At 43.0% G+C, this 13,999-nt stretch overlaps 1 long non-coding RNA gene across 1 annotated transcript; it reads right to left on the bottom strand.

The window, feature by feature from the left end:
- Nucleotides 1–518: 518 nt before the first annotated feature.
- LOC106045724 (uncharacterized) lies at nt 519–12,649 on the bottom strand. The gene is made up of 4 exons (XR_001212932.3): nt 12,321–12,649; nt 10,113–10,169; nt 9,419–9,522; nt 519–1,446 (listed from the first exon to the last, which is right to left on the bottom strand). It is a non-coding gene; the product is annotated as an uncharacterized lncRNA (long non-coding RNA).
- Between the last annotated feature and the right edge of the window lie 1,350 nt (nt 12,650–13,999).

Raw genomic sequence — 13,999 nt, 5'->3', positions numbered from 1 at the left:
ATTTTACGAACTTGGCCTATTCTATAAGCCTTAAATGAAAGAAATATTATGTGCAATACTGAGACAGGAACTTTTGAGGACTGCACAATGAAACTCTGCCAGTCAGGAAATCCATAAAACAACTGGCTCAGGTATGAGAATCAGCTTCACTCTAAACCCGAGACTGGTTTAGTTAGAGACATTAGACTAGATCTGCTCACCTCTGGATTGCCAAACATAACCTGCCCCAGAGAGGAAATGGCAGAAGACACTTGGAAAACGGTGACTAGGAGTCATTAGTGGAGGCTGCAATCCAGCTCTGCATTAAGACAAACCTGCATCACAAAACACAAACCTCACTATATACTAATTGACAAACACAAACCTCACTATATGTCAATTGACAGCCTGTCAATCACAAGAGAGGACAAGGAGCAGAGACATCTGTGCCTGAGCTTGTGACTGACATTAAGAGATGAAAATGATGTGTACCACCTCCCTGGCTGTATCCTGCCCAGTTCTTGTGTTGGGTGTGCAGACTTTTCAACCTGTCAAGACCACCAAGGCTGTGCTCTTCCTTAAGACAGATCATTTCTTCCTTGGACAAAGGGAATATGCCATATCCCAAAGCCTCATATTGCAGAAAGGACTTGGAGTCAGCGGGGTGCCTCAATACAATTGCTTCTGACAGACTGGGATACACTGAACACAAGAGTACTTCATCCGTGCATTGACCAAGCCTTATTTATCAAGAAGTGAAGCATTATTTTTTTTAATTTTTCTGCCAGCAGTATCATCCTTTGCAAGTTATCTACTCTTCGTGGAAGTTTCCAGCACAAGCTGAGTCTCTTTTATTCATGCAGGTTTTTCTCTTTCCTGTCTGTCAGGTTCTAGTGAAAAGTGCTACTTTTAGATGCACCAAGTGATCATTGATGCAATGCTGACATCCTGCCTTGAAAGAGCACACTCAAGGTTTTCATATTATGACCTGGTTCCTGACTGTGCTCTCTGAGATAAAACTGCATGTGTTCTCCTCTCATGAGTAAAATAGGAATGCAAAATTCACAAGTGATTATAACTTTTAATTTAGATTTATAAGAAGAAAGTAAAAAGAATCTGTATACCAGTCTGTTACCAATGCCACCTGTGTGGGGAGCAACGCGAGAAAAAACAAACCCCAACTTCGATCTATTGTCCTTTTTTCACAAGAAAGACACTGAATTTTTAACTGTTTTATTGAATACTCTCTGACTGGATTTGTGAACATATGAATATTCTGCAAGTGAACAGTTCAAAATAGTAAGGGCCGTGGTCTATCCTAAGGTGTACAAGGACATCTTAGGTTAATGGCCCAGATTCTTCTCACCTATTTCAGGCTCTGATCATGCTGCACATGCTCTGTCATCAGTAAGGGACATAGGCATCTTCCAGTTGGCTAATTAGTCCACTGAAGTCTCTCTCTGTTGACTGGAAAGGAAATCAGGGTAAGTACATGCTTCACTTCATTAGATGCCTCATTTCAGCAAGATGCAGTAAGTGCCAGCTAGCTTGAAATTGTAAACCCAAGAGCAGAGTTTGGCACTGCTTGCGCATGGTATTAAACCATAAGACAGGCATCCAAGTTCATTCAGCGGAAAACCTCACACTACTTAAAGTGTTAATTAAATTACATGTCAAAGTAACATATCTTTACCACTACAAAGAAAAGTTTTGCATTCTTTGTGAATACTGGTTGGGGCACTCATGCCTAAGAATTGATAGCCTTATATATGGGATGCATTAATAGCTGTAAGTAGCAAATGACACTAAAAAGCAATAACTTTTTGTTGCAGCTTTAAACTTAGTGAAGCTATCAAACTATTCACTGCATTGAAAGCCCATGTCTTACTGCAGCAGCAGTACATTTGGATATAGATCAAACATCTCTGCAAGTAGCACGGTTAGAAGCTTTAATTTATAAGTCTTAACTCACAAGAAGTCATAATTACAACCAGCCCATATCAATGATCTGTCCAGTCCTTGCTTAAAATTAAAATAATCTTTTGTGCACCTGATTAAGTTCTGAATTAAGAACTACAGATTACTGATCTCTTTACTGCTACATGCCTCTTGTTATAATCTCCTTATCCTTACTTTTTTTTTTCTCTCATAGCTCTTGTGCAGAGACCCATAACAATTTGGGCTGAGGAGGTATTTGCATCAATATTATATCAGTGTGTTTTCATTCACTTCCATCTTGTGGAGGTAAGCAAGAGCACTACATAGTTCTTAGGGCCAGATGCTCATCTCTTTACTTGCACTCTCCATCGCTTTACCTCCTGACGTGCAACAAAGAAGCCAGTAGCATCACCTCTATGGAAAGGCTGTATGGATGATTTGAAACCATACAAGAATCTGGCCTCCATGATTATATGAGATGTGTACATAAAGTCAATTTTGAGGTAATGATGATTTGACAAATGTAGACTGCTGCTAGTAGAGCTACTAATTACATTCTGCAACTGTACTATTAGATCATATGGATATATGGCAGTCATGAAAATTCCTATTTTGATAGCTATCATGTGCGTTAATTTACTTAACTCTGCATACATCTCTGTGGTCCAGTGAAACAAAGAATTAGTGGTTCACCAAGAACATATAAATTAATGCCAGTGTTTAGGAGGGTCTTTCCCTCTAAGTTCCTGACATCTTTGCTTCTTCATATTATTTTTCTTTGGTATTTACATTTGTGGTTCAAGACAAGAATTTCAAACCTTCAGCTGTGAAAACTAATGCAGGGCTTATTGCAAGTAACGAGGTGGCAAGAACAAATATAGGCCCAACACTTGAGCACCCACCTACACTGAGAACCCAAGCAATCTTCTGTCACCACTCCTTACTTGCAGGAACCATCTCCAAAAGGAACAGAATAATCCAGGCTCCATGCCCATTTACTACGCAGTCTTTCAAATGGTATTACCAGCAAGGATACAGTTTTTGACAATTTTCACTAGGTAGACAAAAGTTCTTGGGGAATTATGATGTCAGGACCAGAGCAACCTGTTATCTTCCCAGGCTTAAGCCTAGAAAAGAGAAAACTGAGGGGAGACCTCATCAGTGTACACAAATGTCTGAAGGGAGGGTATCAAGAGGATGGAACCAGACTCTTTTCAGTGGTGCCCAGTGACAGGATGAGAGGCAATGGGCACAAACTGAAGCACAAGAAGTTCCACCTCAATATGAGGGGGCATTTCTCTTCTGTGAGGGTGACAGAGCACTGGCACAGGTTGCCCAGAGAGGTCGTGGAGTCTCCTTCTCTGGAGATATTCAGAACCCCCCTGGATGCCTTGGTCAACTGCCTGCAGGGAGCTGAAAGATCTCTAAATACCAGAAGCCACACAAGACATCTAGACTGAGGTAAATATTGCTTAAAAAATAATGAAAAGTTTCCAAGTGATTAAGCTTATGGAACGTATACTGCAACTTCCCTACTGCTGCAATTTCGGCACAAGCTATCATTAGTGATCTATCTGGTCGAGACTCCAGGCTCTGACATTCTTTTGAGAAGACTCCTCATTTTTCTAAAGAACAGCTCCTAGTCCTCTAAGGACAATTTTAGCAATAGCAGATGCCACTGTTTCCATGATGAGAGTGTTTTTATAGGATGAGGCCAAGGCCTGATCCTCCTTTCCTCCAAGATCACCCTATAGGCGGGGAGTAGTTTCACTGAAGTGAGAGAAAACCTGCAAGGGCAGAACTAATGCAAGTCAGGGGGGAAAACGAGGCTCTGCAGAGGAGTCATTTTTAGCATTAGCTGTGACAGATGTGAGTCTGAAAGTTGCCTCCCTGCCGCCATGCATCACCCAGCAGGCTCAGGCAGGGACCCTGCCGAGGTGGAAGCAGATGTTTTGGTGACAGCTTCGCGGCTTCCCCGTCTCCTTAAAGACAACTGATCCTTAAGGAATGAATACTGAACTTCTCTAGAAATGATCTTTCTTGTTTATTTGCCAGCTCTTCCATTTTCCCAGATCCCTCAAATGTGAAAGCTTTCTACCCAGGGATATGGGACACCCTTAGGGAGAGTCATAGCTAGATGTGCAGACGTGGACGCCCTTCAAGCTATTTGGAAGTCGTTGTAAGGGGCACAAGAAGGGAGAATCCCTCCATCCTCCACATGGTCCCAAGAGGCTGTTTGGCAGGGCTCCCACAGGACGGGGCCAGCTGGGCAGGCGCTCTGTGGCCAGTGTGCATGACGTGCTAGGGAAACAATTCATCTTCGTTCCAAATTATCTGCCATTAGTCACTGTGTACATGTACTCGGCAATTAATCCTCTCTCTCGCTGGACGGCTGGTTTGCTGTGATATTACACAAATTTCTCCATCTGCCTTTGTCTGCTACCATCAGCAGCTTTGCTTGGGCTTTCTCCCCATCACACTCTTTCCTTCTCTCCTCCTGATGTGATGTGCAAGAGCCCTAGTGGAAAGTCAAACACTAACCAAGACCTAATCTCTTGGATGAGGTCAATTTATAATCACCCAGTTGTAAAAATCTGTTGAAGATGACCATGCAACCTGTTTCTGTACCCCATGGTATAGTGATACTTGGGGCAAAAAGATCAACGATGCAGGCAGCTGTGATTACAAGAGCAGCCGTTAACAAACTCATGGAGTGAGAGGTCAAAGTACGTGACTTTCTATCCATTTACCTTCAGATGAGTGATCCTGTTTTTACATTCAGGCACATGTGGTGACAGAAGGTGAGTTGGCATCAAACCCTCCATCTAAACACCTCAAAGTAATTCAGACGTAGGCTGATGCTGCTTATACTTTGAATTGCAGGTAGCCATCTGCCCCCTGATGTGAGGTGCAAAGACAATTTCCACAATGTTTGGGTTTCTTTATACTTATTTATTGCTATGTAGGATTGGAGATATGTTGCCTTGCTATTATTTGTTTGGCTTTTTTCATAAACTGAGGTGGGAAACATATTTTTGAATGACAATATTTGAAAAAAAATTATATTTGATCCAGAGATGTATTTCATTTGTACTGTTTTTAAGTACAAAACTTAAAAATTTGATTTTTTTTCCACGCACTTCAAAGGAAATATTTCTAGTTATTTAATTCATTTTTTTTTGTTGTTTCAAAATTTGCAATTATATTTTTATTTCCTTCTGATCTTTCAGAAAACTATTAGGACTAATGTTTGTTTGGAGTAAAATACTTACATATGGACTAATTATTTATGTACTCGTTACCTCAATTCAAACTCAGATTGTCAAAAATGTGGCAGTCTCTTTCAAAATTAGCACGAGTCAGTAATTCCTGTGTGCAGAACACAATTAGCACAGCCTAACTGCTACAGCCAAGAGTCTTGCAAGCATTACAGTTGGATGACTGGAGGAGAATATAGACGAGGAAGTCCACATAATTAGAGTCCAGATTTTCCTTTTAAAATCTCTGTAGCATTTGCATAATTAAGCAAAGTGGATGTAATATTAAGGAATGCCACCTGGGGAGGGATCTCTCTGAAATTACACTTCGTGCCACATGATGCTATTCTGCACACAGCGGCTAGGATTTAAACAGCCCCAAGAACAGCGCTGTGTTGATGTCTGCCACTATGGCCTGGTTAATTATAAAGCTAATACAGAGGAACGCAGACGTGACCATGGGGTCTGAAATGTCCCTGGGATGCATTTTTTGCAGTTCAGCTGTTAAGGGAACCTCACACCACAGTTTTGCATTTCCTAGGCTTATTTTCCCAGCACATAAATTTTCTGAAAACTTCCATCTTATCTCTAAATACTTATACTCTATATATCTATATATCTATATATCTATATATCTATATATCTATATATCTCTAAAATCTTATACTTAGGCAAAATCATGATTCTAAATTAACTGTCATTAAGCTTTTCAGCCTAACCGTTCTCTTTGTGTTATTATGCAAGCATGAAACTGTGAGCCAATTTCATCTGTCCTCAAACATTTTTTTAAACGCTTTCAGCTTTGCCAGAAAGGGAAAGCAGTTTCAAACATCTTAAAAATGAACTTTTTTTTTTTCCTACATTTTACGTTGATTTGCCAATAAACAGAAAAATCAACCTGTCGTACAACATTTGCCATACGTCACTAAGGAAGGAATAATTTTGGTATTTGTTAAACATGCAACTTAGGGGAGGGAAAGCAGAATATTTAAAACATTGAAAGAAAATCAGTAAGCCTAATGTTTCTTGTATTTCTCTGTAGATCAGTCAAGTGGGATTATTTGGAGTGGTGCTGAAGATGCCCAAAAAGCTGTGTGTTTAGCTCATCTGGGATTTAGCAGGAACCTCCTCCGTACTTCTTTCCCTGTCTGGGACATGCTCATTGTAAACATCGACAGAGTATGGGTAAAATATTGTTTGAACTGAGCTGCCTTTGTCGGGCAACACAGACAACTGCACAAAGCATGACAGGGCAGGAACAGCCAAGCGTAAGTCAGCTCCCGTGTCTGATGCCTGCAGATCATATGGTGCCTGACCCAATTCACCACCCCTGATCTCAGATCTGCTCCCCTGGCACTAAAAAGGCTTTGGCTATGTTACTATTGTTTTCTCCTGGCAGGACTGTGGGAGGAAAGCATTTTATTGAGAGATTAAATTGGCTCCAGATGGCTAAGCTGGCCTTTCAGACCAAACTCCTGTTTGGGCTCTCATCTTCTCCGATCTCGGGCACTGCGGCGTGCTCCTCCTTGGCCTTGGCAAACCCAGGCTGATACCTGCTACACTGAGCACCTTCCTTGCTAGTCCCTAACACAGAACCCCCCTCCACCTCTTCTCCCCAGCACAGGTGCTTGTCCTCGCTGGTGTAGCTCCTCAGTGCTCATTCCCCTTCCCTATCGCCACTGCCATCATCGCCTTGCAAACTTTGCTCTCCCGTTAGGTGTCAGGAGGGAACCTTCTCCATCCCCTTGACCCACGCTGTTAACCTCTGTTGCTTACTTGCTAATTTTTAAACCACTTCCCCTACACGTACTTCCCTGCGTGGAGGATGCTCCTGTTAACAACCTGCGGAGCCACCTCGCTGTCCCGGCACTGTCCTCCTTGCTTTGATGCCAGTGGACTCGGTGGCTGCCCTAGCTGCAGTGTCGAGCCACTTCCCTACAGAAATATGCACTGGGAGGGTCTCAGAAGATGTCTGGTTTTAACCTGCAGTTGCACCAAGATTTACTGTGCACCCAGTGGCAATGGTTCCATTCAGAAAGAGGAATATCCTGCCTAAACGTACCAGCAATCAGCTCGTTCCCACTGTTTGGAGGGGACAGCCAGGCCCCTTTCCTCCCTCTTCTGCTGTCACTCAGGCCACAAAGATGGGAGCACACAGGCACACTACCTCTGTGCCATGTCAGCTCTCTTGAGCAGTCAAACATCTTTCCTGGACGGTAACTGCTTTTGAATAATGGATCACCACAGCAAGGCATGCTAATGATCTATTATTCAAATGACAGCAATACCCAAAAAAGAAAATGCCACAATTGGCTTCTGTATAATCACAAGATAGCAATCAAACTCCAGGCACACGGGTGGCTGCATCCCTGGCACCATACGTCTGGTAGAAGAATGCCAGCCTTGCAACCTTTAATTAGTACTTAATAAACTGAAAAGGTGCAATTTACACTTCTGATTTACCTCGAGGAGCAAGCTGTATTCCCCTTGCTGCCTCTGCCTTTGCAGACATCAGGCCTTCCCGTTTTCCTTCTGCTCTAAGCAGCAGCCAGGAGAAAATACAATGGCATCTCTCAGCTGGGCAAGACAGTCCGTTTATTATGATTGCTACCACTGTTCTCACAGCAAGCTAGCAAAGCCAGTCACATGCCTTTTTACATATAACACCAAGCTGAAATGATTTAAAAGCAGTATTTCAGAGAAATGTGTAAGCAAAGGCAGTGTTCTAGGATGGTGCAGAAACAGTCCTCCCACTGAAGTGAGTCTCCATTTGGCTGCGTTTAACCCGGTAAGAACATGGTCTTTGTACACTTCATGTGATTATTTCAGGTTGCTAAATCTATCCAGAGAAACACATCCCCATGTCTAGGGGGAGGCAATGCTCCAGTTGTTAGGTGGAGACTGAGGACTCGGTGCTTTTAGGCTAAGGCTGGCTGTGTCAGTCCTTCCCTTTTGATAGTTTTAGCAGCTTTCACGACACATATATATATATATCTTCTCCTTAAAATAGAAGTTAAACATATGAAAAGGAAGCTATGCATATGTACGCATCTCTGCAGACCCTTATGAACATCAGGAAGTTGGTTATTTCCATTCACTGAGCGAAGGCAGAGCACGGGGTGACAAATCACAGCTCGCAACCCGTTGTACAATGGGGCACCAGTCACTGAGCAAGCAATGTTAAAAAACATACAGCTTCTGCCAGAAAGCAATAAGGCTTTTAACTGTTCCTGTATGTCCAGCAAAAGTATGAAGAATGTTGAGAGGGTTTATTATTCGTGATACAAAAATGAGAGGTCGCTAAATGTAATTGTGAGAAAATTAATGCAGAAAGCAGGTTCATAATATAAAGCATTTAAAAACACATAAATATTCTTTTTGTTCCAGAACAAAAATTTGCTGAAAAACTATTTCAAAATACACTTATTCTGGTACTGCAATAGTTCTACCTCTTCCAACAAATTAATCTACCTTCTTATATCTCTAAATACTGTTTTATATTCAGCCTTAACAAGTGCTCTTGAATTAGCTATCATTAAGCTTTTCAGCTTTGTCATTCTCCTTGTGTTACTGTGCAAGCATAAAACTGCCAGACCAATTCAGCTGACCTCAAATGAAAGAAGCAGTGTTGTGTATGAAAACCTAGAAAATCACAGCGACAGCTCTTGTTGAATTCAGCAGGGCCAAGGTTTCACCCAGATGTTCTTCTCTAATATGGTGTGTTCCTGAAGCTATGAAGGCACTGGATTATAAGTAATAAAATATAGGCTGATGACCTCCCGCTGAGGTGCAGATCCTTGCATTGTGGGTTTCAGCCTACCAGCAATAGGTTTGCATTTCTTATTTGCCTTTTGATCCATACATACCTGTGGATAATAAGACTGAAAACCTGGTGGCTACCAAATGGGCACAGCCCCGTATCTGAATGGCCAGCCCAGTGAGTGGCAGGAGCTGGTGCTGGGCAGCTGCAGAGCCCAGTGGGGCAGCCTTTGTACGCTGCAGGAGGTGCTCTGGAGCTATATTTTCTACCAGTTTTATTTTACTGCTTCCCAGTATGACATCTTCAGAAGTCACAATGTGATTTAAGGGTTTAAGTCCCTGTGGGTTTCCCTGCTGAAAGCCTTGAAGCTTCTCCAAGAATTGTGCAGAGCTCCTTCACCATTAGTTGCAAGAATGTGGTGCATCCAAGAAATGTGGAAGTTGAGATTATTCACATATTTAAAGGTGTCTGAGCTGATACAAACCTCTCATAGGTTGATGCTGATCCTTTTACAATGCCTCCTGGATCCGAGTGCTGGCTAATGCAGATAGGCTTATTTCCCTGGGAACACAGCCATCCCATCCGAGCCTATAAAACATGAAAACACAGGTTCTTATAAAAAGAAAAAATAAAATAAATGTAAAAAAAAAAATAATAATTAAAAAGCACTAGGTTGTCTTTCAAATAGCTTTGCGGAGTTTTGTGGTATCCAGGTACCATATTGTGCAGCACCTCCTGCAGATCCTGCTGTGCCCACAGAGCCAAGTGAGTCAGCAGGGCTCCTGGGGCCCAATGCTCGCTGACAAGTTCGGTTTTTATGTACTGGGTCTACTGAAGGGAGAGCCTCTCTGGTCTCCAGCAACCAAATACTGAGATATAATGGCTAATGCAGCAGAGGAGATGGGTCTACAAAACACAGCTGTTTGGTGATCACAGAAGAGAGTCCTTAATATGGACTTGCGTTTATTTCTGCTTAGAACTTTGATGGGGGAGAAAGAAAAATCCAGCCCTGAGCTTCCAAACACTAAACTTAGATAAAAGAAAGAGAGCTTCAGGGAAGCATTAATCAATTTGCAATATGTTTCATTATTTAAAAAATTAATTCTCCTTCTGCTAAATTAAGTTGAATCAGTAGCTCATTTTAATTCTCTGTCTACTGCAGTGAAATCCATCCTCACCTTCTGACCGCTCTCCTCGCCTGCAGTGGGAACCACGCTGTGAGGTGAATTTTTGGTCTAAAAAATTAAGCAAACATGAATACTTTGGTTATGACCATTTCATTTAGAACACAGGAGACTTCAGAAACATCACACCGAGTCCAAATCCATGGCGCGTTGAAGAATAGGCTGATATGCTAACAGTCTGTATCTGTTGAATGACTTATGCAGGAATATACATTTTGCACTTGGGGACTTTTATTCTTTTTTACAACTAAATTGACTTATTTATTTTTTTTAACAGAGGAGTCATTATTCCACATCTTCCGGGATTTTTAATCATATATTAAAGCTTTTTGGTTCCAGAATTGCCTTTGAGTTAATGGACAAAGTCTAACAAGACTTGTTAACCACTTCTTAGCCCATTAAACTTTTAAAAGTAACAAAGTATAAGGCTGTGGTATGAATTAAATAAACACCTGAGATATAATTTTCTGTGAGTGCCAAGTTATTTATTCTAAAGAAATAACAATCCCAATTGTTTTACATTTTTAATGCTTTCTTTTTCAAAAAAATATTGTTGCACTAGATCAGACAAGTAGTTACTAGTTCAGAATGTGAAAGTAATCAGAAAAGCTAAACAAATCTTTTAATTTGCGGAGAATAACAGAAAATGTTGGTTCTCCTAAGGCTGTTTTTGGAAAGTCAGTATTTCATTAAGAATTCCTAGTTTTGAACATTCAACTGCCTTTGACTGGCAACATTATTTGCTCCCATATGGGATTTTTCATACAGTAGTTATCTAAGGATGTTTTGAGAAGCAGAATTGCCTTTACAAAATTCTGTACAAAGCAAACTGATTTCAGAGCAAATCAAAAAGAAGAAGGAAAAAAAAAAAGTGAGAGAGAAGGGTGCAAGTGGAGAAATGGTTGCAGTTGTAGCTCTAAACTTGGCAAATCAGGTATGTTTCTGCAGATGATGCTGTTAATACCCAGGGAAAATGGAGGGTGGTGTTAGGAAGGGTCCTTCCCCCTTCCCTTCCCTTCCCTTCCCTTCCCTTCCCTTCCCTTCCCTTCCCCCTTCCCTTCCCTTCCCTTCCCTTCCCTTCCCTTCCCTTCCCTTCCCTTCCCTTCCCTTCCCTTCCCTTCCCTTCCCTTCCCTTCCCCCTTCCCTTCCCTTCCCCCTTCCCTTCCCTTCCCTTCCCTTCCCTTCCCTTCCCTTCCCCCTTCCCTTCCCTTCCCTTCCCTTCCCTTCCCTTCCCTTCCCTTCCCTTCCCTTCCCTTCCCTTCCCTTCCCTTCCCTTCCCTTCCCTTCCCTTCCCTTCCCTTCCCTTCCCTTCCCTTCCCTTCCCTTCCCTTCCCTTCCCTTCCCTTCCCTTCCCTTCCCTTCCCTTCCCTTCCCTTCCCTTCCCTTCCCTTCCCTTCCCTTCCCTTCCCTTCCCTTCCCTTCCCTTCCCTTCCCTTCCCTTCCCTTCCCTTCCCTTAGTCCCAGGATGGCTGAGGCTGGCAGGGCCCTCTGGGGCCCACCAGGCCCAACCCCTGCCCAAGCAGGGCCACCCAGAGCAGGCTGCCCAGGGCCACGTCCAGGCAGCTTTTGAAGATCTCCAAGGAGGAGACTCCACAGCCTCTCTGGGCAGCCTATGCTCAGTCACTGTGATAGTAAAGATGTGTTTCATGGTGTTCAGACAGAACCTCCTGTGTTCCAGTACATGCCCATTGCCTCTATTTCCACATTAAAATAATAATAATTAAAAAATATATAAATGGGGAGGGGGTGAAGCAAGTAAGAGGCAGTCCTGTGAGCCATAGTTACAAGAAGGCATCAGGCTTTTACTTCTGTAGGTCCAAACATTGTCCATCCTTGCACAGTACCTGAATATTTTGGAGTGCTCACCGCACAGATCATCACAGAGCCACTCTGAGGGAGAGGACGCTAATGGCATAGGCAGGACTTGTGCAGCCCCACAGGCCGTGGTGGCAGCATGTCACCAGAACATGCTGGGGCAGGAGAGCCCGAAGCTGACATTGTAGCTGAGGAACGTGTAGGAGGAATCCAGCGTGGGCTTGCCTGCGTGCCAGCATGCACGAAGGAAAATACCTGCACGCCCTGGGCTGCGCTGCAGTGCTCCTAGTTGGGACTGACATAGCCCTGGTCTGGTTCATTGAGAGCCTAGTGCACGTCTGTGCGCAGCAGCCTGCTGTGGTTTGATGAGGTGTTTTACACACTTACCTCTAGTTCATGCAGATTAATGTCCTGAGGCTGTGCCTGTGCTTGAAGTTATTTTGGAAAGGCAGCTCCTGCGCGCTCCTGTGCGTGCAAAGACACCCGATTAAAATGTAGAATAACTTGTACTGCTTGCACTTTTCTAAGCTCCCAAAGATGCCCCAAAGCCCTGCAGCAGGGCAGGAGCTGCACCCGGGCTCTCCCCGGCCCCAGGGTACCCATCCTGCTGCCATCCGAGGGCACGAGGGCCAGGGCACTGCTGGGGCATGGGGTTTACACCCCCCAGCTCGGTTTGCCCTCCTGCCAGCACCCCGTCAGGGCACAGAGAGCCTGGCACACCCAAAAGACAAGTCCCTGGCCCTGGGACAACCTGGCCCACTGCAATGTGTAACGGAGCTTCCATGAGATTTCTTAGTAGTAACCTTGTGAGAACCAAATGAATTCACCATAATTAGTGCATTCAGCGTGAATCCCAGAGGAAGCAATAATGATTTCCAGTTTATTCAAAAAGGTTGCTATTTTCCCTGACAAAAATGATGACCTAAAAATAACTGATGTATTCCTCATTACTTTAGTGAGTGTAATGATATGTTTGGAAGAAACACCAATTTTCCTGTCTACTGCTTTTGACACAACAACAATTATTCATAAGCAATGAAAAAAATACTTGCATTAGCTAAGAAGTGGTGAGAAATGTTTCTGTATTCATAGCTACTGCAATATTATTTGGCTACATTAGTCAGACTCATTTTGTAGGAGAAGGGATCAGAAAACATGCTTTGTAAAAATTAAAACCTATTGATAGTAAAGATACCAAAAAAAAAAAAATATGTATTTCACCAGGGTAGTCTTCCCAGATGAAAAAGATGCTTCTGTAGCATCCAGGTATCACATCATGTAATGAAAATAGCAACGCCGTTGTCAGGAAGCTACAGCTAGCCTCAGGATAATAATGTTTGTCTCGTATGTTTGTCTCTTATGGTTGTAACATAATCACATCATGCTATCTCTGTGTCTTGTCACTACGTTTTGTTGCTAAATCTGTAGTTACAGAATTAAATATATGGAAAAAAAAATAAAATGTTCTGCTTAATCATTTACTTCATTGGTCTTCATTGGCATGCCAGTTGGTCATTTCTCTTTTTCATCCGTTTGAACAACATAAAAACCTACGATGAAAACGGTCACTATTAATATTACAGAATTAGAAAGAGCTCCACTACACATCTTTACTTTCCCCTTCTTTACTCCTCCCAAGGCCTTTTCCCCCCAGTCACTGCTCTTTCAGCTATTCCCTTCACACATGGCATCCTACACTCGGCGTCTCACACTCGGCGCGTTACGCTTGCTGCCCAGCGTTGCAGCATTTGCTGTGCACTTGTCTTCATAAATAATGCATGGGGAAAGACTCTGCAATTCCCTGACAATCCTTAACCGGAGGGCAGGCCCGTTCCCCCAGTACCCACAGGTGTCACTGACACACGTTACCCTTGTCATACAGACCAGTTCTCTTAGGGCGAGACACGTCTTTCTTCCAGCTTTTCCTAGCACCCTGTGCTCATTATGCCACTATGAAATTACTGTCTGCTAAACATAAATCCAGCATGGTTTCAAAGCCCAGGCCACCACCCATACTGCTAATGAAGGAGAGGTGGTGGCTGAGGCCTGGTGGTCTGTGAAGGTCT

The sequence above is a fragment of the Anser cygnoides genome, chromosome 1, assembly GCF_040182565.1.
Source record: "Anser cygnoides isolate HZ-2024a breed goose chromosome 1, Taihu_goose_T2T_genome, whole genome shotgun sequence".
NCBI lineage: Eukaryota > Metazoa > Chordata > Aves > Anseriformes > Anatidae > Anser > Anser cygnoides.
This window is presented reverse-complemented; position numbering and strand designations above follow the sequence as displayed.